At 42.1% G+C, this 26,719-nt stretch overlaps 1 protein-coding gene across 2 annotated transcripts in view; it reads left to right on the top strand.

Moving 5' to 3' along the window:
• ATF7 (activating transcription factor 7) overlaps nt 1-26,719 on the top strand; it is a 178,703-nt gene that overhangs the window by 90,023 nt on the left and 61,961 nt on the right. The window lies entirely within an intron of this gene.

Here is a 26,719-nt window from a genome sequence, read left to right as displayed (position 1 = left end):
TGTGTGTTATGCTTTAAAAAATTTGTTTGGTGTTAGTAAAACTCAAGGTTTTGGTTCTAGAGCAACTTGGTTGTGTACCAAGACTGCCCATGTAACAAGTTAAAATAAGAATGCAGTATGATTTAACCCCTTATTTTTTAACCACTTCAGCCCCTGAAGATTTGGCTGCTCAATGACCAGGCCATTTTTTGTGATACGGCACTGCATCGCTCTAACTGACAATTGTGCGGTCGTGCGATGCTGTACCCGAACAAAATTGTGGGTTTTTTTTTTCCCCACAAATAAAGCTTTCTTTTGGTGGTATTTGATCACTTCTGCGGTTTTTATCTTTTGTGCTATAAACAAAAGACCGCCAATTTTGTAAAAAAACACTATCTTTTAATTTTTGCTATAATAAATATCCCAATTTTTAAAAAATGTTTTCCTCCGTTTAGGCCGATGTATTCTTCGATGTATTACATATTTTTGGTAAAAAAAAAAAAAAATCACAATAAAGCCTATGTTGATTGGTTTACGCAAAGGTTATCGCATCTACAAAATAGGGGATAGATTTATGGCATTTTTTTTTTTTTTTACTAGTAATGGTGGTGATCAGCGATTTTTTTTTTTTTTTTTTTCGGGACTGCGATATTGCGGCGGACACATCGGGCACTTTTGACACATTTTTGGGACCAGTGACAATTATACAGCGATCGGTGCTATAAAAATTCACTGATTACTGTATAAATGTCACTGGCAGGAAAGGGCTTGACACTAGGGGGCGATCAAGAGGTTAATTGTGTTCCCTAGTGTGTGTTCTAACTGGGGGGGGGAGTGGGACTGACTAGGAGGAGACAGAGATCGGTGCTGATACATAGTATGAACACACAATCTCTCTCCTCTCCCCTGAAAGAACCGGGATCTGCGTGTTTACACACACAGATCCTGGTTCTCGCTCTGTCACAAAAGATCGCGGGTGCCGCGGTGCCCGGCATTCGCATCAGCTCCGGCGGTGAGCCCCCTAGTGGCCAAAAGGCGAATCGACGTAAGGTAACGTTGTTTAGCCCAGGGGAGCCAACCTGCCGCAGTGCAACTGCGGCGGCTGGTCGGGAAGGGGTTAAGGTGTATAAAGGCACTTTATATTGTTCCCCTTCTTTCCTATTGGCAGAGGTAAGAGGCAGGACTGTCTCCACCTATCCTATTTGCTTTATAGATCGAACCCTGTGGCTCTTTCTCATAAGGCCAACCCCAATATCCAGGGCATAGAAGTTGAAAACATTTGAGTAACTTCCAAGTGTTACTCGCCTATTATGGAACTGATGTATTACATATGTAATGCTCCAATAATTGCTATTGTCCAATAGCCAAGTGCTTTCATGATGTACATTGCTATGTACCTTTTTGATACCTTGTACCTATTTGTATTGTTTGTAAAATTCATAATAAAAGCTGTTAAAACAGAAAAAGGCAGTTTAACATCTGTGGTGCATATATGATTCATGTGTTGTATATCCATATAAAGAAAACATGTGCTAAAGAAAAAAAACATGGGCTGCTAGTGGTTACTTCCCCTTCTGCAGTACTAGTTGCCAGACTAGCTTGCTGATCCTTTTGCCTTTGATTTACTAACCCAGAACAAGTATACAGGTCAGGAGTTCTGACTTCCTTTTTTTCCCTTTATGTTGGTATGTGGAGTAAACCTGTCTTTGTCTCCTAATTTTTTGAGGTGTCTACACTGGGCCTAATTTTACCTAAAGCCTAATTTTATTTTTCAATGAAATGTGTCCCTTATGCTGCTGTGTCCTCCATTTGCAAAAATCCTCTTCCTCCAATGCCCCAACTCCCACTGCTGTAATTTTCTGGTATGGCATGAATTAATAGGGATTGTGACAGGCACTCACCCGGAGTGCCTGACTATGCTCGCCCTTTTCACCCAGCTGCTCCATTCGTGGAAACTGTTACTGTAGCCCATATTACTGAAACAAGATTCATCTATGAATGAAGGCAAGGCGGGTGATAGGTCAGCCTCCTCTGTTCATAGATCAAGATTCTGTCATAAAAGCTGTAGTAGGACTTCTGTCGATGGAGCACCTGGACAGAAAGCGGGGGCATTGTTGGGCACCAGAGGAGGAAGATCTCGGCAAAAGGAGGGGACACAGCAGCACAAGGGAATTCATCTCAATGAAGGTAAGTATCGTCCCTTGTGCTGTGTTTTTTTTTTTTTGTTTTAGGTAAACTTATGCTTTAACTATTTTACATTATTTTCAATATGGATCAAAAATATGGGGGCATGACCTCAAACTAGCAGGGGAAAAAAAAACTTCCAGCTGAGGTAATGAGGAATCAGTCAATATTCAACAGTAAGTGAATTTAAGAGTTTGGGGTTAACCTAGATCTAAAAAGGGTCTTTAAAAGATCCAAAAAAAGGGGCAGACTTGATAGAATACTTTTTCTGCCATCGCACTTCTAAAAAATCATAGAAAAGGAAGGCTTGGTCATTGTAGTGACCAATCAGATGTTGGTTTTCGTCTTCTAAACCATAAATACTGGAATCTGTTTATTTGTTTATGGCAACACATCATTTCTTTTTTTCTTTAATCTTTACTTTTTCATATTTTTCATATCAACAAAGAGAAAATCAGAAACATGAAATCATTCTAAACGATAGTCTAGTCAAATCAGGCAACAGTCAATGGAGTATAGGTTTAGTCAAATTAGGGGTGCTGAGACATACAGAACATCATAACCGTGGGTTATAGCTGCTAAACCTTTACACTACATGAAGTCTCAAACCACCTACAGAAATTGTAGCTCGTGTGGACTATGTACCTAATACCAGGCCACAGATCCAGAAACATGTAAAAGAGAAGGTAAAGGGGAAAAAAAAGGGGGAGGGCAGGAAAAGAGAGGAGGGATATGCAAGAACAAGTATAAAGAACAAAGGAAGCACTCAATTACATAACGTGATATAGCATGACATAACTAGCGGATTTAACTTGGAAGAAAGACAAATGACAGATGATGTCTTAGGGTCAGCATGCCCATGACTGGTAGTGTTCTGGGAGAATCAAAGGTTATCGGAAGTCCCAGCCAAACCTAATGCACGAGTTTTAGGAGGTTGCTTCCCTAGAGAGCTTGTCACAGTTGTATTAATATAGTGTATCCAAGTAGCATCAAATTTATCATAGCGGTCCCTACATGTCGCCATCCACTCCTCCGCTGCCATAATGTAATTTACTAGGCTGATCCAATCTGCTCAGCAAGGGATCTAAGGTTTCTTCCATTTAAGCTGCATTTAAAAGATGAGACAGCATGGATTTGTGATAGTGGCCGAAAGGAATGGATGGGACATGAAGGAGGAACTTCAATGGGCAGTCCAGTAAATCAATGTCTAGAATGTCTTTGACCTGGGATTTGATGTCCTGCCAGCAGGGCTTCAGTCTGGGGCACTCCCACCAAATGTGTAGGAATGTTCCCCGTTGTCCACAAACCCTCCAGCAGACATCTTATACGGTTGGATAGATCTGAGCCAGTTTCGTAGGGACTCTATATCAGCGGGTAAGAATCTTATAGCCACTCTCCTGCATTTTCGTGTCCACGGAACTGGAGTGTGTAAGGCGGTAAAGGTGGTCAATTTGGGCCTCAGTAAATACATGCTGCAGGTCTCTCTCCGACCTCCTGCTATAAGCAGGCTTCACCCTGTTTTCCAGTGACTGCAGCATCCCATACAGCACTGAAATGGAATGGGGAATGACTGAGGATGACATACATAATTTTTGGAATGGGGTCACTGAGGTGGGAGATCGCACGGATTTGGGCAGACCTTGAAGGAAATGTTGAATCTGCCTGTAGCGCCAGTCATCGGTCAGAAAACTGCCATATTGTGCACTCAAGGTAGCCACTCCTGTATGAATCTGCCACAACGCATCTCCCCGTCAGCCACCCAGGATGGGGAAAAGGTGAGGTGTTCCCCTGGAGCGAATCATGGGAAGCCCCCAAGGGGAGTGAGAGGATAGAATTGAGGGGCAATCCGTTCTTGACCATTTGAGAATATCCCATCTTTTTAATGCATGGATAATGGTGGGGGAGGTGAGGTCGGATGGGCCCTCTGCCTTCCCTGGGGAGCCAGGGGGCATGGGAGAGATTGCGGTCTGCCAGCGTTTTTTCAAGGGGGACCCATAATTTTGTGGATACATTATGGTACCAATCCAAAATCCTCTGAAGGGCAATAGCCTCATAGTATTTACGGAGATCAGGAACGCCCATACCGCCTGCCTTTTTGGGTCGCTGCAGAGTGCGAAAGGCTAAACGTTCCAGATATATTTTATGAACAGGCTGTTGAGGGTCAAGAAGAAAGACCTGGGTAAAGACATGGGCACCATTTGCAAGTAGAAAAGGACACTGGGCAGCACATTCATTTTCAAAACACTGACTTGGCCCATCCAAGAAAAGGTTGTGCGATCCCAAGTCCGCTCTAACGGTAGAGAGCAGTGGGGCGTAATTATATGTGTATAGCTGGTTGCAGTAAGCTGGGAGTTGGACACCTAAATATTTAGGAAGTGCAGCACCAGGTGAAGTGCAGCACCAGGTGAAGGAAAATGAGTCTTGCAGTTGTCTGCGTACAGTCAGGGGCATAATCAAAGGTAAAATTTCTGACTTATTATAGTTAATCTTAAAGTTTGAAAGTGAATTTAATACACGTAATTCCGCCATATTAGGAAGGGAAATCAAGGGGTCAGACATGTAAAACAAGAAGACATCTGCATATGCGGACAATTTATGTTCAGTTGGGCCCACCGTGAATCCCTTAATGTCTGGGTTAAGGCGTATTTTATTAAGGAAGGGTTCAAGAATGAGAGCACATATGAGAGGGGACAGGGGCACCCCTGTCTCGTCCCATTGCGGATAGGGAACGGATCTGAAAGGGCACCATTTACCTTAACCCTAGCTGCCGGGGAGCTATAAAGTGAGTCTATCTATCTAAGTGAAACTTACAATAGTAAGCATTGGTAAAGCCGTCTGGCCCAGGACTCTTCCCTTTGGGGGGGTCTTTAATGGCCGCTGCAAGTTCCGTTAGGGAGATGGGGGTATCCAACTGATTTATGGTTTGAGTGGGGAGTTAGGGAAGCTGAGCGTGTTCTAGGTATTGCATTATTTGCTCAATCTTCTGACTCTCTGTGGAGCCAGGTAGGGTATTGGGGAGGTGGTAGAGCCTGGTGTAAAAGTCTCGAAAGGCATCCGCTATTTTCGATGAGTGTACTACCGGGTGTCCCGTCGTGGTATGCAGCTTATGGACATGACCAGAGGCATGCTGTCATCGAAGAGCTCTAGCTAGCAATCTCCCGCACTTATTGCCAAATTCCTAAAATTTGTGAGAGACATGGTGTAAACGGGTCTGAATTCGCATTTCAAGTAAGCTAGCTAGTTTCTGATGGAGAGACCGAAGTTCCTCCGTCAACTCTGGGGTAATGATTCGCTTATGTAAGAGTTCTGTCGCGCGAATCTTCGACAGAAGCGATTGCATTTCTCCCTCCCGGGCCTTCTTCAGTCAAGATCCCTGTGAGATGAGCTCCCCTCGAACCATCGCCTTGTGTTCATCCCATAGGGAGGCCGCCCTCACATCGTTCGTCGAGTTCTACGCAAAGAATAGTGAAATAGTATCGGAAATCTTCTTCTGTGCCACTACATTGTCTAAGATGTTCACGTTCAGGCGCCCACTCCAGGACCGCGCCCCCAGAGATAACGGGAGCAGGGAAATGTAGACTGGAGCGTGATCCGAGATTGTAAGAGAGCCAATGGATGCAGCGGAAAGAGACTCCAGGAGAGACTGATCCATCAACAGAAAGTCTATTCGGCTGTACACGTTATGAACCACCGAATAGTAACTATAATCTTTGACTGTAGGATGGAGCAATCTCCAGCAGTCAACTAAATGGTGGGCGTTCAGGGATTTACGAAAATGTTTTAGAAAGGCAAACGAGGGACTGGAGCAACTCATGGAAGTATCCAGGCAAGGGTCAGGGCTTACATTAAAGTCACCCCCCTGGTATCAGTTGTCCCTCTCTACAGGATGAGAGAGAGTCCAGAAACGAGTCCAGGAAGGTGAGCTGTTTTGTGTTTGTTTGAGGAGTACACCGTCACAAAAGGTAAGTTTTCGTCCCAAGATCGTGCCCTTAAAGAACACATATCTGCTGCTTGGGTCCACCACATGATCCACAAGGACAAAGGGGCACTGCTTATGGATCGCTATGGCGACTCTGCCAGACTTGTGGCGTGAGGAATTGCTCAGATACCATTGATTGTACAGGTGAGTAGGAGGGCGAGGGACTGAATTAGTGTGAATATGCGTCTCTTGCAAAAGGATATGTGCCCCCCCCAGGCATTTCACTCGAGCCTCAACTTACTGCGTTTGAAGGGTGAGCCTAGTCTGCGGATAATGTTGGAAGCATATTTCAGGGAAGCCATGATGAGAAGGGAGTTTAGAGGTCCTCCAAGCCATAGGTGAAAAGGTAGAGAAACCCGCAACATGTCGGACCAGAGATCAAGGAGTGCTGAAAATAAATACACTTCCTAGTTCCTTGTGCATCAGTCAGGCAGACTGCTCCTAGCAGAAGAAACTATTGCACGCCTCCTTATGCACAAGGAACTAGGAAGTGCTGTGGAGAAAATAGGACAGAGGAAACGCCATATGCCGGGACTGCAGACCAGAATACAGGTGACCATTTCACCCTTTCACACCAGCACAGCTCAATGCAGTTTTTAAATATATTAAATGTAAGTGTAATGTGATGAGTTTAGTTGTCATTAAATCTTTTTAAACGGAATTGCACTATTGCACGCCTCTGTTATTCCCTGTATGCATATGAGGCGATCTTTGAAAATACCAGGCGGAAGTTGTGGCTTTATTGATCAGCGTTCTTACCAGGAGGTGGAGTGAATATGGGATCTCGTTTACCAGTAACCAGCCACTATATGGATGATGACCATCTAAGCTGTTACCATTTACTACAGGCTTGTTTTTAAAGCCCTTAAGGTGAGGGCATACCTGAAGGGGGAGAGTGCACATTGCATGAAGACACCATTTGTTTCACCTTTTTTCTTTGATATGTTTATGGATTTTTTTTTTTTTTTGTTTATCAATATTGAGGACTGTGTATAACAAACACTGAGCACTTGCACTTTTTTCATCTGCTAATGAGCACCTGCACTATAATTAGGGATATTTTACTTAATTATCCTTTTATCTGTTTATTTTTTTTTATTACCATTTTTAGAGTTTTAGTATATTGCATAATTCTTAGCGCTGCACATTGGGTATATATGTGGTGAGTGCTGGCAGCTATAGTTCATAGTATTTTTAATTTATTTTTCTGGGCTTTTGGATTTTTCTGTTTTTTGAGTTTTTAGTTTTGGCAGCTCACAAGGTTTATACATATATATAGCCAAGATGGGGAAACTCAAAAGAAAATAAAACTCAACAGAACTCGAATCAATCCTTTAGGATGACCCCCCAGGAGAGGAAGGCTGTGGAGTCGCCTGTGAGAAGCTCCCACAGTTCCTCTTCTGACCTCTGCGACGTACAGGCCGCCAGGGCTGGGGGGCGATTGAGAAGCAGAATCTCTGGTGCAGACTGCCAATCCGGAATATCCACGGAGGGCAAATCCAGGTCTTTCAGGAAATTAAGCAGGTGATCTTTGTTCCGCAGGGTAAATAGCTTGCCATCCTTAGTGACTGATGGGCTAAAGGGGAAACCCCATCTGTAGACCAACTTTGCGTCTTGAAGAACCTCCAGCAATGGCTTCAGGGCTCGGCGCTACATCAGGGTGCGACAGGCTAGGTCTGGAAAAAAGAATAGTTTAACACCATCAAAGTCCACATAACGGGTTCCCCGGACATGGAACATAATGCGTTCTTTCAGGGCGTATTTATGAAGCTTGCATATTATATCCCGCGGCTTGTCTGGGTTCTTGGAGGGTGGGCAGAGTGGCCTTTGAACAAGATCAATTTCAATATGTGCGGGAGCCTCCTGGTCCAAGATTTGCCTAAAGACACCCTGCAATGTGGGGACTATGTCCCGGGGTGCGGTAGCCTCAGGTAAGCCTCTAATGCGGATATTCACTCTGTGACTTACAATTTTCGAAATCGTCCATTTGGTCCAGCAGGGTATCAATTCTGCGATCTTGCAGTACAGGGGGAGTTTCTTCCCAATTCGACTCCAATGCCTCTACTCTGCCCCTAATGTGTGCAGTGTTCACCTGCAAAGCCTCAATGTCCTACCACAGAGCTTTCTCTACCCTGTTTGCAAAAAGCTCCAGGTCAGCCTTGGTGGGTAGAGAGAGAGAGAGAATATGGGAGCACAGATCTCTATCTGCTTGTGTTTCACTCATGTCAGAGGATCTCTCCAGGCTGTCCGAGCGAGAGGGAGAGGGAAGGGGAGGAAGCGAGGGTAAAGGCATGCTTGGTTACTGTATAGAGGAGGCTGCTCGGGCAGCATGCTCACCCGGCTCCATCTTAGATCCCCCTGCTGCTCCTCTGCGAGTGTCTGTTAGGTAGACATCCACCTATCCGGAGCCGCACCGAGAGGACCGATGTGACGTCGGGGAGGGCTTCCTCTTGAAGGGCATCTCTGCCTGTGATTATCTCCCCCTGAAAGCTGCTGTATCTGCGGTATAGTGGACGGGTCTCCCGGAGCTCAGTGAGGGCACATCCTCCCACGCTCATGCCGAGGCCACGTCCCCATATAATTTCTTTTAATTTATTATTTTTTTTAAATGGAGCTGTGAGTCATTGCATTCTTACTTAACACAGCTCTGTTCAGCATGTCCATGAACAATATGCACACCAGACAGAGCTAATGTTTGGCTAAAAGATGCTCATACCAAGATTAGAAATGCTTTAGATTAATGCTTTTCTGCTGATGATCACCCTAAATATTGGATGCCCCCTCTATTCAATGTAAAAAGATATACAACTGAACTTTGAGGATTAGGGACTGAAAATACAGGAGGCCAAACACTTTATATGGGCATCGTAGCAAATACCAAAATCCGTTTAGCTCCGAGAAGTGGACAATCCGATCAGCCTGCCCATAGCTTTGTTTATCATTATTCTCTTAATTAGCAGAAATGTGCTTGCTTCCAGTTAACTCTAAAACATGTTTATATGTCTGTTCACCATGACCTTTCTTCTTGTTGCATCATTAATCGCTATGTAGACTGTCTCTCAAAGAAGCAACTGGAATTTGTCAAATAGACTATGTGGCCTAATATACAGTATATTCTTGCTTTAATCAAAGGAAATATGACACAACAATACAGGTATATATACTGTGTATAAAAAAAAATACCAGATTGTGGTTCTATAAAGGGACATTTTTAAACGTTATATTTTGTTAATTGTATACTGCCATAAGTACACACTATTGCTTATACGGTTGTTGTTTTAGGATTGTGAAGGCTAGTGAGTATATTTAAATAACCATATTTACCATTTTACTTCTTTTGTTATTTTTGTAAATTTTTAAAGCTCTACATAATGAATCCACAGATCTGGTGTATCAAATCAGTCCATTTTCTACACCAGGACCCAAAGTACTCTCTGTCAAACCATTGTGCAAATCCTTGCATGTATATTCCACTTAACTATATAACTATATATTTGTGGGAATCAAAAAACTTTTTTAACTCCCAAACAATGAACTGATGTCTTGTGCTTTTAATGGTCAGAACTCTTCAAATGAGATATTCTTCTATGTGTGCAGTCATTACACCTGCAGACCCCTCATCAAAGATTTACCTTCATGTATTGTAATTGACACTCAAATTAATGGCATCCACAGACCCATTTGATCCCACTCGGAGGTTGTTCAGGTTAAGCGAATAATGTTTGAGAGTTGCAATAAGTGGTGCAATACCTGGAATAGTTCTTGTAAGGTCAGTCGCAATATTACTTGTCTGTTTGCCCCACTCTGGTGTTAAAAAAGAGAATATCTATTTTACGTTGTGTTTCAGAAACCAACACTGATTTACATGATCAGTGGTGTGTGTTACTTGCGATCCAGAAGTAGTCACTTAAAGCGGGGGTCCACCTATCTATCGTTTTTTTTTGGAGTTCATTCACAAACTTTTCTTCTCATGATTATCTACTCACATGTTCTGTGTAATAAGTCCGCCTGTGTCCAATTTCGTTGTAAAGAATAACTTATAAAATTCACTGAAGGCGGTTTCCATCTTCATTGTGGGTATTTGAAGCCCACAAGCATGTATTTCCAGGATGCGGTGAATGCTGTGCTCCCAGCATTCACCGAGATGTTGTGATGACGCTGTTGCACAATGCATGCTGGGAAGCCTGAGACTAGCTCCCAGGGGACTGTGGGAGGTCTGGGAGAGGCTAGAAACACGCCTACTCCCATGGGAGGAAAACCAGGAAGTGCAAAGAAGATTAGAAAAAAAGGTAATTACGGCGATTTAAATTTTTTTACACAGCATGTCAGCATCTAGGCAAGGAAGAGAATGCATAGAGATAATGTTCAAAATTTGGGTGGAACCCCGCTTTAAGGCATTTGCATATTCTGAAAAGAATTAAAAGCAGTTTAAAACAAGCCCTCATTCACCGTAGCTATAGGCATTGTGAATAAATTCATCTTCAAATTTCACAACTGAGGAACTGAAATATCGTCTCCTTTTACCTTTAGGGCCTTATTCATAACTATGCATTTTTCTTTAATGTGTTTTCCATTGAAATAAAAGGAAACCCTTAAAAACAATACAATACACAAGAAGCATGTCAATGCACATTGTGACACACGTTAAACATGTTTTGATGAGTTTCCTTTAACACACATTAGGAGGAAAAAAACTTAAAAATGTGAATAGGCCCTTAAATGGAGAGCAGAATCTAGGCAGCTTGCCAGCACTCTAATATAAGACCAAATGAAAAAAGCCTTTAGTCTGCTCTGATCTTTAAGGATGACTTGCTTTACAATTCATGCAGTTAGAGAAGTCAGTGATGGCTTGGTTTGAAGCTCTTTTTCTGTTTTCTTTAATGTGCTTAACTGGTGTACGCTTTAAAGCCCAACTCTAGCCCCCCCAAAAAAGTTTTCCCTTGCAGCAGGACTGTGCCTGCACTGCAAGGGGTAAGTGCTTGTTTTGTCCAAGGGAGGGGAGAAAGCCTTATACTCACCTGATCCTCCACTCCACTGCTAGGGTACAGGTCTTGTGCAGGAAGGATCAGGTAAGTAAACCTCCCTTCATCTCCTCCCTAGACAAAAATAATCAACTAGCCCTTGCAGTGGTGCTGTTTTTATTTTTTAATGGCCAGCTTTCAGCTTTAATCATTATTTTGCATGCTTACCTCATCTGTGCATTGCGGTAGTCCTGATGCAAGAACACGATTCAGAATAACCTTTCTTTCCATGGTAACCCTGATGCAAGAATAACCTGACTCGGAAAATCCTTTTTTTTCCTATGGATCTTATCCCCATCATGTGAGGTACGGCTGTGTGGCACATTTGTAATGCTTCATGTACACTACAGCTCCTAAACCTGAGTTTAGGAGCTTTTGGCATTTTTTTTTTTTTTTTTTTTTTGCAAAAAGCTCCTAAACGTAACTCCATAAAAGCCTGTGTGTCAATGTACACATAGGCTCTTAGGATCATAAAGGAGCTGCTGCGATTATGGGAGGTTCAACCACCCTCTCCTGAACGAATCACATTCAGAATAGGAACAATTTGACCAGCGACTGCAAATCTTGGCAAAATCGCAGTACAATTTTTGCCACATTTTGCGTTTCCCACGGTCAAAGAAGGCTATGTATACGTGATGCCCAATGCTGTTAATGGGGTTATGGTTACACATGTTTTAAGCATATAGGACTAAGTACCAAACTGCACAAAATACCTGGGGTCATATGTATTTGTGTGAAAACTCAAATCTTGAGTTCCTTTTTCATCCAGTATAAAAAGACTGTCAAATGCACAAGTCAGAATTTAAAGCAACTCTCTATCCAGTTTAAAAAAAACCTCTGAAAATAAAACTTCTCTGCAAAGAACCAGCACCAAAGGTGCAGTTATACTTCAGTGCTACGACCTCCGTTCACCTCCTAGATGAAGATCTCCTGGTAATCCCGTTTTAGCAAATAGAGTGTTTACAACATGCTCACAAAAATTGAGCACTAAATGAACATTACAGTGAAGGGTTGGAAATAATAGGCAAAATATTGGGTGGTAAGGGCATCAGACCATTCTCGCCTCACATAACTAAAGTTCCCTGTCAATAAATATGCAGAAGGGCTCACAGTGGCTGAGTGTAGCAATAAAATGCTCCCGAGTGTTCACCACAAGCATTGGATGGCTGAGAGAAGGGAGCAGTCTAGCTTTGTGTAATGATGAAACCTAGGCCTTTGGTACTTTTGTGTCTTTAATCAGATAGCTTAAAGCAATTGTGGCCAACTTGTCATAGGGGACCTGAAGTTCAACCCCTAACCTCATCAAAGGGCTATACATAATATTTAGTCAGGTACTGCTACAGAAAGCAGTCGGACTACAGGCATGTAACATGAGATGGTCAGAGACCAAAAACATGTTGCAAGAGATGGGCAATAGACTAAGAACATAATACCAGAATTGTTGGAGACAGGGGGGCATGCTTCAGGAGATGGTCATAGACTGTAGAGACAGATTACAAAATCACTGCCATTATTGCTTTACAACTATGTTCTTTCACATTTACACTCCCAAATGCCCACTTAAAAATGATATCTTTGATATTTCTCTTAGTAAGCCATTATAGAAGATCTCAGAAGAGAAAAGCTATGGAGAGCACAGAAAAAAAGCAAGATAAACCAAAATCTTCAACTTAAAGCCAGTGTAAAGAATATTTTTTCTTCACTAACTTAACCACTTCCTGCCCAAGACAATTCTGGCATTTCTCTCCTACTTGTAAAAATCATATTTTTTTGCTAGAAAACTACTCAGAACCCAAACATTTTTTATATATATACCCTAGGTGAGGGGTAGGCAACCCCCGGCAATGGTGCCGCATGCGGCACGCGAAGCCTCTTTTGCCGGCACCACACTCCCTCCCCAACAGCAGAGCAGTGCAGGGAAGTGTCAGCGAGACGCCAATGCATTCCAATCTCACAATTCCCCATGCAGCACCTGCACGGGGGGGGGGGGGGGGAGCACTGTGCCCACACACATTGTAAACAATGGGAAACGTTGGTTATCTAACTTTGTTGTGGCTGCGATCGTCAGCTCTTGTGACAGGGAAGAGATTGGGTGCAATTTTGCTCAGGGGGCAGTCCCAGTTTCCAGGAGGAGGACTGTGATCACACCCAATTTTGCTGCAGCGCTCGGCATTGCACTTTTTATCAGCTGCGGGAGCTCGATCTTGCATACAGGCCCACTGCTTTCAGAAAATGCCCCTGACCTGAGCTCTTCATTGCGCATCCATTCCAGATGCTTGTATGTGACATCACATGCATGCATGTGGGCTGGATGCGACAGGTGGATCAGTGGGGATGAGTGTGCCAGGACAGGTAGCTGTGTCTCATCTCTGCTTCCTTGCACCACTCTGCATATCGCGCATATCATAGATGAGAAGAGGGTACAGCGGTGGGGCATATGAGCAGGGGGGAGGTTTAGCTGTGGGACAGAAGAGCAGGAGGGTACGATGGTGGGGCAGATGTGCAGGGGGTACAGTGGTGGAAGAGATGAGAAGGGGGTTCAGCTGTGGGACAGAAGAGCAAGGGGGTTACAGTGATGAGGCAGATGAGCAGGGGGTTACAGTGGTAGGACAGAGGAGCAGGGGGGGTTCAGTGATGGGCCAGATGAGAAGGGGTATATAGTGGCAGTACAGATGAGCAGGGGGTTACACTGGTTGGGCAGAAGAGCAGGGGGGTAGAGAGGTGGGGCAGTTGTGCAGGGGGTACAGGGGGTTACAGTGGTGGGACAGATGAGCAGGGGGGGTTCAGTGTTGTGCCAGATGAGAAGGGGGTTACAGTGCTGGAAAAGATAAGCGGGGTTGTTCAGTGTTGGGGCAGATGGGAAAGAGAGGTGCATTAGTGGGACAGATGATCAGGGGGGTACAGAGGTGGGGCATAAGAGCAGGGGGGGTACAGAGGTGGGGCATAAGAGCAGGGGGTACAGTGACGGGGAAGAGGAGAAAGGAGGTACATTGGTGGGGCAGAGCAGGGGGTTATAGTGGTGGGGCAGAAGAGCAGGGGGAACAGAGGTGGGACAGAAGAGCAGAGGGAACAGTGGTGGGGCAGATGAGTAGATGGGATCAGTGTTAGGACAGGTGAGAAGGTGGTTCAGCGGTGATACAGAAGAGCATGGGGGTACGGTGGTGGGGTAGATGTGCAGGGAGATACAGTGGTGGGGCAGATGAGAAAGGGGGTTATAGTGGTGGTACAGATGAGCAGGGGGTTTTACACTGGTTGGGCAGAAGAGCAGGGGGGTACAGAGGTGGGGCAGTTGTGCAGGGGGGTACAAGGGGCAGAGGAGAAAGGAGGTACATTCATGGGACAGATGAGCAGGGGGGTTACAGTGGTGGGACAGAAGAGCAGGGTGGTACAGTGGTGGGGCAGATGTGCAGGGGGTTACAGTGGTAGGACAGATGAGCAAGGGGTACAGAGGTGGGGCAGATGTGCAAGGTAGTGCAGTGGGGTATAGTGGGGGGACAGATTTGCAGAGGGTACACTGATCTGACGACTGGAGGTACAGGAATTGTGGCTAATCTAAGGCATTAGAATGCAGGATGTTAATTAGTCACTATTACACAAGTAGTTTACAGCATTTACTTTATAAAAAAAACTCTTTTGTGATTGAGAGTGTTAAGTTAACATTTTTTTGTTTTGGGCACGCTCAATTTCTTTGAATACTTTTTTTTTTTTGCACTTTAATGGATTTTAATGCAAGAAAACACAATAGATAACCCAATTTTTTGGTAAAAAATGATGTTACGCCTAGTAAATAGATACCAAACGTGTCACGCTTTAAAATTGTGCACAGTTGTGGAATGGCGTCAAACTACGGTACTTAAAAATCTACCTAGGCGTCGCTTTTTTTTACAGGTTACCAGTTCAGAGTTAGAAGAGATCTAGTGCTCGAAATTATGCTTTTGTCCTAACATTTTGCATCGATACCTCACATGTGCGTGCGCGACCTATGTATGCATTCACTTTTGCATGCGAGCACGAGGGGATAGGGGCGCTTTAATTTTTTTTTTTTTTTTTTTCTTTTTACACTTTCCCTTACATTTTTAATTTTTTGATTACTTTTATTTCTATTACAAGAAATGTAAACATCCCTTCTAATAGGAATAGGGCATGATATAGGTTCTCTTTACGGAGAGATCTGGGGTCTACAAGTCCCCAAATCACTCCTCTATACTGGAAGACTAGAGATAAAAAAAAAAAAAAAAAAAGTCGATCTCGGGCTTTCCAGCAAAAAAAAAAAAAGGCAGTGTTTACATCTGGCAGAGCCAGAAGTGATGTCATGACATCGCTACCGGCCTCTAAGGGTCATAGAGCTGGTCCACGGCCAGTTCTATGGCAAACTGGTGCCGCCGTTTGATCCATTCTCCCGTCTTCCTGATTGCAGCACTACTGTGGGCTTCAACAGTAATGTTTTAATTTAATTTAATTTAATTTAATTTTAATTTTAAAGAAAAATCATATTAGCTTAGGATGATGTTATTGTCTATGGTGACTGCAAAGTGCTTTTTTTTTTTTTTTTTTTTTTTTTTTTCAGGTGAACTAATCATTTAAGCTTGGTTTCACATCAGTGGGGTGTAGTTTTTCTGCTTCAGGTTTCTATGCATGTTTTTTACGTGCCTTTTAAGGTTCTCTGCCATATGCAGTATTCATTTTCTGATAGCACAGAGATACAGCATGCAGGACTTTGATGAAGCTTCATAAAAATATGCATTCTAATAGAGTTTAATGGCAACACGATGTAGAAGATTGCACCGCACTGATGTGAACAGGTCTTGGGTTGATCGCTCAGTGCCAAGATAAGTGATGTTGGTTTTTTTTTGTTATGGCTTTTTTTTTAGTCATCCTACCTAAGCAAACTTTTTTTCTATTTGTTCTCTTCCTGAATTTTTTTATTTTGAGTATTCACAACTTGTAACTAATCTTGTCTTGAGTTAAGTGATGAAGAGCTGGCCTTCACAAAACCTAGATTTAATTAGTTGAGCAAGTGTTTGCAGAGAGTTGTTGGAGGAGATGATGCCATATTTATCAAAGAATGTTGAGGTTTGACCTAGCTTGACAGGTGTCTGAGATTTGTCTTTCAGCTATTCTTCATATAGACATTATGTAGCTAGATAATTTTTTCTGTAAAGAAACAGAAGTCATCATGGCAATGTTTTGGGTTTATTCATTGCACGGGAGACTTGGTTTTGGAAAACAAGCTGTGAAACAGATCATTGCTTGTAAATATTTTTTGACCCACTGGAAGGTTTTTGGATAGGAGTTAAAATTCAGGAATTTGACAGTGTGGCTTCAACAACCTGGTTTATGCCAGAACATTCAGATCACTTGTCCCTAGAGGAGGGAGAGTAGTGTTGAACAGAGATACAAACATCTTATGGTTGCTAAGTGTCTTCTTGCTTTTATTTTTGGACTTGGCTGTCTGCTCACCAGCGTACTTGCAGCTGAGATCTAAAAACCTCTCCTACCTCAGTAAACCCCACTGTTATTTGAGTGGCCTGCGCCCTCAGAACAATTCTCAGACAACTGTCACTCCTCTTACAGCAATCGGTTAATTTGAATCAGTCATCCATTTCATTATAAACAATGTTACATAGGTTGAAAAAAGAACACAAGTCCATCTTTCACACGTGTCAAACTGGCAGCTCTCCAGCTGTTGCGGAACTACAAGTCCCATGAGGCATTGCAAAGCTGACAGTTACAAGCATGACTCCCACAGGCAGAGGCATGATGGAACTTGTAGTTCCGAAACAGCTGGAGAGCCGCCATTTTGACACCCCTGAAATAGAAAAAAAAACGAATTGGGAAAACCTCCATATAAACAATCCTAGTTAATCCAGAGGAAGGCAAAAAAACTCCAATAAAGCATGATTCAATTTGTTCCTGTGAGATGTTATGTTATTCCAATTTGTATTCTTTTATTTGAGACAGAGCAACTAATGGAACAAATGGTTAGTGACTCCCAATATTTTTTGAATTTCATATACAGTATGCTTGAAAATTGATTACTACTCAACTAAAATCAAGATTTGGTTGTAAGGGATTTTTCAAACATATTTCCACTAGGCACATTACCCGTCTGTGCTTATGAGGGTTTCTTTAAACCAAAATATACTGACAGGGTAACTGGCAACCTACCAAAATGGTGGTTGAGTATAAGCAAATATTGTAGGAACATTCAATTGTGAGCCCCTGTGTAGGTCTATATGCTCTGTAAGGCTCTGTGTTCAAAATTTAGATGTTGTATAAATATTACAAAGTCTATTTGCCGACTTTGGGCTTAGTTGCACAAAGTTCAGTTCCCTATGTGTTATCTGCGTATATGCATGACCAGTTTTAGTTGCTAGCAGTAGAAGTTTTACCTACATCTCACCTGTGTTGTAATTTTTACGCTAATATGCTGTCACTAAATTACATATTAACACCAAGAGTCAGTCAGATTGTTTTATGCCAAACACTAAAGCTGGGACTAGTCAGAAAATCTCATGCTCGTATACTTCTACCTAGGGACTGCCACTTAAGGACCAGGCCTTTTCTGGCACTTTTTGTTTAAAAGTGAACATCTGTATTTTTTGCTAGAAAATTACTTAGAACCCACAATCATTATAGAATATATATATTAGGGCTGTTACTGATTAAAATTTTCGCGTTCGATTAATCGATTTTTCTTTAATCGATTAATCAACTAATTTCGATTAATTATAAAGCACATACAGATCCAACTACTTTTAGCTGATTTAGCACCGTTGTTATGGCAACGGCCAAAGCCGGACATAGCGGGGCATGGCTAGGACGTCACACGTCATAAACTCAGCCTCACCGTGTCCATAATCGCAGCCTCACCGTGTCCATAATCGCAGCCTCACCGTGTCCATAATCGCAGCCTCACCGTGTCCATAATCGCAGCCTCACCGTGCCCATAATCGCAGCCTCACCGTGCCCATAATCGCAGCCTCACCGTGCCCATAATCGCAGCCTCACCGTTCCCATAATGCAGCCTCACCGTTCCCATAATCGCAGCCTCGCCGTTCCCGTAATCGCAGCCTCGCCGTGCCCATAATCACAGCCTCGCCGTGCCCATATATATATATATATATATATATATATATATATATATATATATATATATATATATATATATATATATATATATATTGTATAGAATGCAAATTCATTTTCTTTTTATGCTTCAAAAGAATAACCTGCATTGTCCCTTACACTATTAATGATAGTCACTATTGCATCGGATATTTCTTTGCCTATTAAGTTATCAGTGTTGCCAATTACCGTAATTAACATATGTCTTGGGAATCCTGGGACGTTTTTATTGACCATGGTCACTTGTGACAAATAAGAACATTTGTGAACATCACTTCTTCGGTTTGTAGTCTGTAAATGACTATATGTGCCAAGATGAAGAGTACTAAGCTGTTTCTTTTAATGCTCATCTAGATAGTGTTAAAAAAGGACCTGTACTGGGAAAGTTGTGCCAAAAAAAAAGATTAGCAGAGAGCAAAGTACTACTCCCCAGTATTTCCTGTAGGTTTTATTTTACGGTGATCAATGTCTCTCTGTGTGGAGGCAGCCATCTTGGTGATGAACGGTGGAGTAATATTTAAGCATCAACGGGAGAGGCAGAGAAAGTACATATCCACAAATGAATGAAGCAGATGCTTATGTTGCATGTCCTCAGGTACGGCTTTACTCGGGACAGTGAGTTGCACATTAGTAACATCACTAAATAATGCTCTGTATCTTGCAAGACTACTTTTTAGTTGTTAGTGGAGAACTTGTTGACAACCTATTGTGATATATAGTAGGTACAGTATGTGTGCTTTAGAGCACAATGTCCACTCATGAATATTTTTCTGCAGACCTCTTTCCTGCTTTCACTTCATTGAGGTGTACCATGAAAAAAGGCAATTACTACACATGTAAACCATTTTCAAACACGTAAATACTCCCTCTAGAGTCAGTACATTAACCGCTTGCCGTCTGGGACAGTTTTGACATTTTTCATAATCATGTTAAAATCAGCATTTTATTAGGTAGAAAATTACTTAGAACCCCCAAATATTACGTATTTTTTGAATGAAGAGATCCTGGAGAATAAAATGGTGGTTGTTGCAAATGTTTGTCGCACAATATTTGTGCAGCTGTTTATCAAATGCAAATGTTCAAAAAACAAAAATACAATTTTAGTGCACACAAACACAATGTATTACCTATTTTTTAGTAAAATATAAAAGATAATGTTACTTTGAATTAACAAATATGAAGCATGTCAATATCTAAAATTGCGCACATGCCATTGCGAATAAAAGGTACAGAACATAAAGTTGTCTTTAGGCAACGCATTAAAAGCCTTTACAACCCCTCTCTTGTTCACCCTGGTGATTGAAAAATTGGCAGTGGCAATCCGCCAAGATGCTTCCATAGTGGGTTTCAGAAGGGGTCAAGTAGAGGACAAATTAGCACTAGATGTGGATGACGACTTATTATTTTTGAGAGATGCAGAGAGCTCTCTTTCCTCTCTTATGTCCACTATTCAGCTCTTCCCTGGATTTGTGATTAATTGGGACAAATCGTTTCTTCTTCCTCTGGATGCCCAATCAGTTGTACTTCCCATATGATAACAGATAAGGATTGTACCAGCATTCAAATACCTGGGTGTTTGGGTTCATCCCAAGGTACAGGATTACTTGCAATTTAAACTGCAACCATTATTGGAAAAGTTCAAACTTAAGAATAAGTCATGGTGTAAACTTCCATTATCTGTGGTAGGCCGTACGAACCTGGTTAAAATGATTTGGGCCCCCCAATTGCTATACATTGTACACAACACACCAGTATGGATACCACAGAAATGTTTTAAAAAGATTGATTCTCTCTTCAGGATCTTAATATGGAAAGGGAAGCAACCCAGGATTAGGTTACCCAGTCTCCGGCTACCCAAGAATGAAACGATACTAATGATCCTATCCAAGCTGCTCTGTTAGCGAGATCCAATAAGTATAATTTATTGGCTCAACTGGAGGCAGGGGGTTTCTGGGAATTTTCTCAGTTCCCTGCCTTGATCCTTATGGCTAAGATCTTGGCCGAAATTAAGAGAATCATGGGATATGATGGCATATCTAGTTATCATCCCATTTGGGACATTTGAAATCCTTTAACCACTTAAAGACCAGTTCTCTTTTTCAGACTTGGTGTTTACAAGTTAAAAACTATCTTTTTTTTGCTAGAAAATTACTTAGAACCCCAAACATTATACATTTTTTTTTCTAACACCCTAGAGAATAAAATGGCGGTCATTGCAATACTTTTTGTCACAACGTATTTGCGCAGCGGTCTTACAAGCGCACTTTTTTTTGGAAAAAAATCACTTTTTTGAATAAAAAAATAAGACAACAGTAAAGTTAGCCCAATGTTTTTTATATTGTGAAAGATAATGTTACTCCGAGTAAATTTATACCCAACATGTCACGCTTCAAAATTGCGCCCACTCGTGGAATGGCGTCAAACATTTACCCTTAAAAATCTCCATAGACGTTTAAAAAATTCTACAGTTTGCATGTTTTGAGTTACAGAGGAGGTCTAGGGCTAGAATTATTACTCTCACTCTAATGATTGCAGCGATACCTCACATGTGGCTTGACCACCGTTTTCATATGCGGGCGCTACTCCCGTATGCGTTCGCTTCTGCGCGTCGGGACAGGACGCTTTAAAACTTTTTTTTTTCTTATTTATTTTACTTTTATTTTATTTATTTTTTCACTTTTTAAAAAAAAAAAAAATTGGGTCACTTTTATTCCTAGTACAAGGAATGTAAACATCCCTTGTAATAGAAAAAAGCATGACAGGTCCTCTTAAATATGAGATCTAGGGTCAAAAAATCCTCAGATCTCATATTTGGACTTAAATGCAAAAAAAAAAAAAAATGTCATTTGAAAAAACACAGAACTGACAACCGAAAAATAGCCCTTTAAGACGTATGGGCGGAAGTGACGTTTTGATGTCGCTTCCACCCTGCTATAGTATGGAGACGGGTGGGGGCCATCTTCCCCTCACTCGTCTCCATACCCAGCTACGAACAGGTCCCGATTGCCTCCGCCGCTGCCTACGGCTCTGGTAAGCGGCGGAGAGCGCAGGGGGGTGGCCCCATCTCCTGCTGCCGTTAACGGTGATCTCGTGGCGAATCCGCAACAGAGACCACCATTATTGTTAACAGAACCGCCGGCTCAAAAGATGGATACCTCGGTTGTGGCAGCAGCTGCTGCCGTTACCGAGATATCCATCTTTAAACTGCCGACGTATATGTACAGGAGCCGGTCGGCAAGTGGTAAGGGAATACAAACTGAATTTGGTATCCCTTCTTCCCGTTTTTTTCAATATCTCCAACTCAGACACACCCTTTCAGGACAAGTCTAAGCTTACGCCCTTTAGACAGATCTGTACCCCCCCTTATAGATCAATTAGCTAATACAGCTGATAAAAAGGGCCTTATATCATCTATATATGGGTCATTATTGACCCGCCTACAAGGTAACACACAACTACCTGGCAGGAGAGGATAGTTTACCAATATCTCGACTCTAGATGGAAAAATATGGCAATCTGTGCTAGAACAGGTTTCCATGGTTTCCATATCCCCTACCCAAAGACTGTCGCAACTCTTTATGATTCATAGAGTCGTTCGCACACCTCCTACACTGCATAAATGGTCTCGTAGAGAAAGCTCAGAATGCCCTAGATGCTGTGACCCTGCTGCTTGACCACTTTTCGGTCCACTTTTAGATAAAAGTGGTCTCTGTGGTGGATTCGCCACAAGATCACTTTCATCAGCGCCAGGAGAGGGAGCCTCCCGCCTCGCTCCCGTGCCCTCCGCCGCTTACTGGAGCCATCGGTAGCGGCGGAGGTGAACAGGTCCTGTGCCCTAGGCATGGAGACGAGTGAGGGGAAGATGTCCCCCACCTGTCTCCATATCATTGCAGGGCGGAAGCGACGTCACTTCTGCCCATAGCGCTTAAAAGGACTTATATTTTTTTTATTTTTTTTCAAATGACATTTCATTTTTTTTTTTTTATTGCATTTAATTATTATGAGGTCTTTTTGACCACAGATCTCATATTTAAGAGGTCCTGTCATGCTTTTTTTCTGTTACAAGGGATTTTTACATTCCTTGTAATAGGAATAAAAGTGACACAATTTTTTTTTTTTTTTTTAAAGAACACCGTAAAAATAAAAAATAAGAGGAAAAAAGCTCGCATGCCGAAGCGAACACATACATGAGTAACGCCTGCATATGAAAACTGTGTTCAAACCACACATATGAGGTAGAGGTCGACCGATATATCGGATCGGCCGATATTTGGCGTTTTTTACTTAATCAGCATCAGCCGATTGTGCTGATAAAAAAGGCCGATTATAACTTCAGCGCGACTTGCAAATGACTTCTGTAATAGAAGTCAATGCAAGTTGCCTGAAGTTTTCTGTATAGAGACTGCTCTCCTCCTCTGGGCAGCCTGCCAAATCTGATTAGAAGAAACATTGCTGTATCTCTTCTTGGTTCTTTTATCAATGCGCTGAACTCTGTGTGGAGGAGTTCTCAGTTTAACCATTTAAAGACTAAATCTTTTCTGACACTTGTTGCTTACAAGTAAATATCCTGTATTTTCTGCTAGAAAATCGCTTAGAATCCCCAAACATTATATATATATTTTTTTTAGGAGAGACCCTAGGGAATAAAATAGCGGTTGTTGCAATATTTTATGCCACACGGTATTTGCGCAGCGGTCTTTCCAACGCAATTTTTTTTTTTTAAATACACTAATGAATTAAAAAAAAAAACAACCAGTAAAGTTAGCCCATTTTTTTTTCGTCCAAAAGTTTTGATTACCTGTTTTTGTGTATTTAATATTTAAGATATAGTTTTGTTTTTCTTTGTTATCTAAATTATACATACAAGTGAACTGATTGGAGGTTTGTTTTGTTTAATAAATTAAGAAATTTTCTGTATCACTTATTACTTAAGGCTGCTTTCACACTGGAGCGGGCATGCGTTGGCGGTAAAACGCTGCTAGTTTTAGCGGCGTTTTACCGTCATTTTAGCGGTGCTATTCGGCTGCTAGCGGGGCACTTATAACTCATCTAACGGCCGAAGGAGGGGTTAAATGCGATGCTGCCGAAACGCTTTGCAGGCGCTTCGACAGCGGTGCACATTCATTTCAGTGGGCAGGAGTGGTGGAGGAGCGGTATACACCGCTTCAAAGATGCCGCTTGCAGGACTTTTTAACATCCTGCCAGCGCATCGCCTCAGTGTGAGAGCACTCGGGCTTTCACACTGAGACTGCAGGGGAGCCATTTTGCAGGCACTTTAGAGGCGCTATTTGTAGCCCAAAAGTGCCTGAAAAACGCCCCAGTGTGAAAGGGGTCTAACTGTTAGATTTTATGAGATGAGGGGGAAAAAAAAAAAGAAAAAAAAAATCGGCCTAATATATCGGCCCCAAAAAATCGGCATCATATATCGGCCATCGGCCACCGCGATTTCTAAATATCGGCATCGGCCAGAGAAAAACCCATATTGGTCGACCACTAATATGAGGTATCGCCTCGATCGTTAGAGCGAGAGCAATAATTCTAGCCCTAGACCTCCTCTGTAACTCAAAACCAGTAACCTGTAGAGTTTTTTAAACGTCGCCAATGGAGTTTTTTAAGGGGTAAAAGTTTATTGCCCTTTCCACGAGCAGGCACAATTTTGAAGCGTAACATGTTGGGTATCAATTTACTCGGTGTAACATTATCTTTTACAATATAAAAAAAAATTGGGCTAACTTTACTGTTGTCTTATTTTTAATTAAAAAAAATATTTTTTCCAAAAAAAGTGTGCTTGTAAGACCGCTGCGCAACTATGGTGTGACATAAAGTATTGCAACGACCACCATTTTATTCTCTAGGGTGTTAGAAAAAAATATATAATGTTTGGAGGTTCTAAGTAATTTTGTAGCAAAAATAAACTGTTTTTAACTTGTGAACACAAATCTCAGAAAGAAGCTCCGTCTTTAAGTGGTTAATCAGACATTCCAAGTGGTTCTACATAATGATCTGTTGATCTGTATATTGGGATGAAGAGTTATACACACCCCTAGTTAGAACGGCTTTATCAAGGCTATTGTTTTTGGGTCGCAAATGTATCTTGCTGAAATGGATTGCCCTCATGCCTCCCAAATTTGAGGACTGGCGCATACAAGTAAACTCTTCTTTGCTTAAAGAAAAACAAATATTTCATTTGTGGGGAAGTCCATTTAAGTTTGATCAATCATGGGAACCCTGGTTACAGGCTCCAGGCCTGGCCCCTATGGCCTTGGTAACATTAAGGCTCCTACAATGTTAAATACAGGTTGGGAGATTTGGTGGACTGTTGGCTCAAAGCGATATGTGATTGTTAGTGATGCACACCTGAGGTAGTATGAAGTAGGCTGGCAACTGGTTTATGGTTGTTTTTTTTTTTTTTCCTTTGGGGTAAACCGTGATCATCTCACATTGTTATAGTTTTATCAACATAAGAGCACTATCTGGGCACTGTTTTATATGCTACACATATCTTTGCGGATGCATTAAATGTTTACTTTTACTGATAGTCTTTGCTGAGAATAATAATATGCAATTGACAGATGGGGGATCATTTACTAAGATTCCTATGAAATACTGGGCGCTCTACATTTATTAGCGCCCAATTAAAGTCAATTAATACTTCAACTTGGCGGATTTTCAAATGGAAAGAGCTCTATTACCGGCGAACATGCCTGTCACATCGGCATATGCAGGAATTGTTGAAGTCAGTGGAGCTCAAACCTGCTAAATCAAATGTCCTCATTGAAGGGTCTTCCCCCCCCCCCAAAGCACCTCGTCCCCATGCAAAAATCTGTACCAAAAAAAAGTGAACAAATCACTAAACTATGCAAAATTATAAAATAAAGAATAAGGCGCTATACATGTTCATGTAAAAAAACTGACACAAAGAAAATACTGCAAAAAATTGAAATGTGCACATTAATGAATGAAAAAATCTTCCTGAAGATCCATTGATGGCGAAACATATGTCTGAGCAGGGGATCCGTCATTTCCAGGACCATATTTGATACCCCACACCAGGCTTTGCACCTTCGGAGCGAGACGTGGAACGCACGCCACCCCCAGGGATCAGCTGACTCACACACACTGTTTACACTAGTGCCAGGTCAGGCACTATTACATGTGAGTGTAACTGCTATCATTGCTGCTGTTTTTACTTTATTAAAAATGACTGCACTATGACACTTTCATCTGTGTCTCCTGTGGAGTCATTTTTTACATTCTAGCTCCTTCCTGAGTGGCCATTGGAGTGGATTTATTCCAGTAGTGGAACCAATCTGGTGTTCTGGTGTTTTTTGACCGTCCTTTAAAAAGGGGTCAAACAGCTCTGGTGAGTGGCCATCTTCATACTGAGTACTGATGGTTGAAGAGTATTCCATTTTGGTGTTGGGATTCATTCACTTATGGACTTTGCTTATTTTTTTCATTAATGTGCACATTTAAGTTTGATGCAGTTTTCTTTGTGTCAGTTTGTGTCAGTTTTTTTACATGAACATGTATAGCGCCTTATTTTTTTATTTTATAATTTTGCACCTTGTCCCCATGTTGAGGATAAGGGCCTCTTCCTGACAAGATCCTGCCCCCCCCATGTGAATGAATATGGGGTAGTGCCCCCCGCCTGCAGACCCTGACAACTCATCAACATGGGGACAAGGTGCTTTGGGGAGGGGCCCCAAAGCATCCTCTCCATGTTGAGGGCATGTGGCCTGGTACTGTTCGGGGGGGGGGGGCACTCGCTCCCCCCCCCCCCCCCTTTCCTGACTTCCAAGCTGCATGCTTGGATAAGGGTCTGGTATGGATTTTGTGTGGGGCCAGGGTGGATTTGATTTAAATCACTAGTAGAAGGGCTTGATTTAAATCAACTCGATTTTAAATCATAATTTTTAAAGAGCAACTGTCATCTCTGTCCCGCAGTGGCCCCTCCTCTGACCCACTGTTGACTCGCCGACAGTCCCATTCACTTTAATGGGGTGGCTGGTGATGTGGTGGCAGCAGGTGAGTGAATGCCCGCTAACGGGCTCTGCCATGATGGATCTGAAATGACTGCTGCACTTACACCCCCTTCCTGCCCAGACCAATTTTCAGCTTTCAGCGCTCTCACAGTTTGAATGCAATTACTCAGTCATGCAACATTGTACCCATATGAAACTTGCGTCCTTTTTTTCACACAAATAGAGCTTTCTTTGGTGGTATTTAATCACTAGTGGGTTTTTTATTTTTTGTGCTATAAATTAAAAAAGACCGTAAACTTTGTGAAAAAAAATGCCTTTTTCTTTGTTTTTGTCATAAAATTTTGCTAATTAGCAATTTTTCTTCATAAATATTGCCCAAAAATTATACTGCTACATATCTTTGGTAAGAATAACCCAAATTAGTGTATATTATTTGATCTTTG

The sequence above is a fragment of the Aquarana catesbeiana genome, linkage group LG02, assembly GCF_042186555.1.
Source record: "Aquarana catesbeiana isolate 2022-GZ linkage group LG02, ASM4218655v1, whole genome shotgun sequence".
NCBI lineage: Eukaryota > Metazoa > Chordata > Amphibia > Anura > Ranidae > Aquarana > Aquarana catesbeiana.
This window is presented reverse-complemented; position numbering and strand designations above follow the sequence as displayed.